Here is a 3,490-nt window from a genome sequence, read left to right as displayed (position 1 = left end):
ATAATGATAATAATGATAATAATGAAAACAATAATAACTGATGATAACGAGAATAATAAGGAATCAAAAACAACATTATAAAAGAATGATGTTGATGATTATGATGATGATGATGATGATACAGATGGTAATGAAGATGAGAATGATAATCATACCAATGATGATGATAATAATAACAATGATAATAATAATGATGATAATAATAATAATTATAATTATGATAATATTTATAATAATCGTGGCTATGATCTCATGATAATAATGGTAATGATAATGATGATGATGATGATGATGATGGTAGTAATGCTAATAATGATAATGATGATAATTATAAGATCGTAAAAACAACTATAATGATGATAACAAACAAAAATAGCAATGCCAGTGATGATAATAATGATAAAAAATCGGGACCCTTGGAATTCTACGGAACGAAAAGAATCAGGAGGTACTTTCTCCATCAGCTTGAGTTTCCCTCTTCCACACCTCCATCTTGCCTGTCTCTGTTCTCCTCTCTCCCATTTTCCTTCCTGCTCTGCGACCCCCTTTCACTCTCAAATCTCCTTTGCACTCGCTCCTCCGCCCCGCTTTGAACCCAACATCTCCCTTTCTCACTGCCCTCTTCTTGATCGCCTCACCTTCTTCGTTCCCTTATCTTCTTTCCTCCCTCCCCAATCCCCCTTTTCTCTCCAAGCCCCCTCGCCCTTTCCTCTTTATGTCCCCTCCCTATCTCCCTTTCCCCTTTAAACCTCCTTCCCCTCTCTTCACTCCCTTTTCTCTCTAAAGGTCCCCTTGCGTCCCTCGCCTTGGGTCGTCGTTGCCCCCCCCCACCCCCCCCCCCCCCCCCCCCCTATCCCCTTACCCTCACCGCTCGGATAGTTGTGTAAACAAATGAATCTACATAAGGATGATAATAATAACATTAATAATGATGATGTAGAAAATAAATGCCAATAAAAGTAATGAATATGATAATGATAGAGTTACAATATGTGTATGTGTGTGTCATTCTTAAATATCACCCCATTTTACATCAGAATGCCGCAAGTTTACATTATATATGATATTTGCGATTTCATTTTATTTATCATTTGTCTAATAGATTCCATATCATTTCTTATACTTTGTACGATTATCAACTACTTGAAATCCGTAATATTTGCCACCGTTAATATCTCCCTTTTAGTATGCCTAATAGAAACCAATTGTTCCAATAGAAGGCGCCAAATGGCAAAGCGTCTTAGTGGTTTCCCGTAGCGTCACATCTAAGATGCTAAAGTTTAAAGTCAGAATGATATATGTTTTAGAGCAAGTTTTATCTTTCCTGTGTCTTACATACATTTTAAAGAAAATTACATGAAAATATAAGGCGCAGGGTCACTGACGCTCCTGAAGCTTCAGCGCCGACGCTCGGTAGGGTAGTCAGAGTAAGGTGAATGCCAAGTAAATAAATAAGGCCAGGTAAATGGACACATAAGCGCCAGGTAAGTAATACAAGTAAGTGCCAGATAAGTAAGGCAAATAAGCGCCAGGTTAGTAAGGAAAGTAAGCGCCAACTAAATAGATAAGCTCTAGGCAAGTAAGACAAGTAGGCGGCAGGCAAGTAAAACAAGTAAGCGCCAGGTAAGTAAGGAAAATAAGGGCCAGGTAAGCAAGGACAGCGTATTTAAGGCATAACGCCAGGTAATAAGGCAAGTACGGCAGTAATAAGGCAGTAAAGGCGCCAGTAAGCAGACAATAAGCGCCAGGTAACAAGCATATCCGCAGGTCAGGTAAGCAAGTAAGCGGCAGGTAGACAAAGGCAAGTAGCGCCAGGTAAGTTAAGGCAATGGACGGCAGAGTTAATTAAGGGCAGTAAAGTCGCCAGTAAGTAAGGCAATAAGCGGCCGTAAAGCAAGGCAAGTAAGCGCCTAGGTAAGCAAGGCAGTAAGAGCGCCAGGTAAGCAGGCAAAGTAAGCGCCAGGTAGTAAACGGCAGTAACGCCAGGTGGAAGTAGCATTAAGCGCAGGTAATTTAAGGCAAGTAAGCGCCAGGTAAGTAAGGCAAGTAAGCGCCAGGTAGGTAAAGCAAATGAGCGTCAGGTAGGCAAGGAAAGTGAGCGCCAACTAAATAGATGGGCGCTTGGAAAGTAGGACAAGTAAATGCCAGATAAATAAAACAGATTATGTGTCAGGTAAATAAATGAGCACCATATGAGTAGGACAAGTAAGAACTAGACAGGTAAAGTACGTGTTTACTAGTAAAGTTAGACGAATTAGCGGCGGCTAAATAAAGTAAGTGAGCGCCAACTAAGTAATATATGTAACACAAGTGTGTCAGATAAAAAGCAAAACAAAAAGCAAACAGCGCGAATCAAGTAAAGTGAATGGGCATCGGGTGCTTAAGGCATTTCTTGTGAACTCTAGGCAAATAAAGTGAAGTCCAGGTAAAAAGACGAGTAAGCGTAGGTAAGTTAGGCAGTGTTTGTGAGTGTCAAGTAATCAATGTGATATGTAGCAAATTGGCGCTACAGGCATGTACGATAAGAGAGTCCCGGGTGAGTACGGTTATATGAATGTCAGATAACTAAGATATGTGAGCGCCATGTATAGAAGGCAAGTGAGTACCAGGAAAGCGGGGCAAGTGAATATCTGGCAAGCAAAGTGAATACCATCTAAGGTAAATACGGTCTGTGGGCACTGGATGAGTAAGCTAAGTGAAAGCATATAAGTAAATCATGCGTACGCTGGGTATGCACATCGCGACAGGTAAGCTGAGTAAGCAAAGTGAGTGCCATGGAAATCAAGTGAGCGCCAGGTAAGTGAAATTAGTGAGTACCAGGCAAGTAAAGTAAATGAGTACAAGATAAGGTACTCACACGCCCATCTATCCGACGCCCCCCCCCCCCTCCAACCACGCGCACACCGTCATCGGTTGAAATGTCCAGTTCCTTTGCAGCTATAGCTCAGTGGTTTTCATCTGGTGGGTCTCAAACCCCAAAGGGATCACGGAAGCTTAACAAGGTCGAGAGAAAAAAAAAAAAATATATATATATAGGCCAATTTGTTAGGCTCATATTAAGAATATGATATAAAGCCATGTCTTTGTGGAATCATCATAATTAACAATGATTGTAAAGATTAGATTGAATTTGTCTAGACTGCTAATTTTTTTTTCCCGTTGCCTATAAGAATGTAACTAAAAAGATGTGGATGGCATGACTGATCGGGGGGGGGGGGGCGCACTCATCGGAAAGGGATCGCGAGTAAAAAAAATAAAGGTTAGGAACCCTGATCTAGAGTAACAAGGGCCACATTCACTACACTATTATCTATCTGTAATAATTTATATTATTACACAAAGGTACAGTTTAGAACAACAGCAGAATTTTTCAGTTACAAAACTACTTTCGAAATAATGCATTAATATGACTACACTGGAACTCTGAATTGCCAAATTAAAATTAGATCTTTCAGAAAAGATCTTAACCTTTTTCCCCTTGTGAAAACCC

The sequence above is a fragment of the Penaeus monodon genome, chromosome 16, assembly GCF_015228065.2.
Source record: "Penaeus monodon isolate SGIC_2016 chromosome 16, NSTDA_Pmon_1, whole genome shotgun sequence".
NCBI classification, from domain to species: domain Eukaryota; kingdom Metazoa; phylum Arthropoda; class Malacostraca; order Decapoda; family Penaeidae; genus Penaeus; species Penaeus monodon.
The sequence above is the reverse complement of the archived record's forward strand: the minus strand, read 5'-3'. Positions refer to the sequence as shown.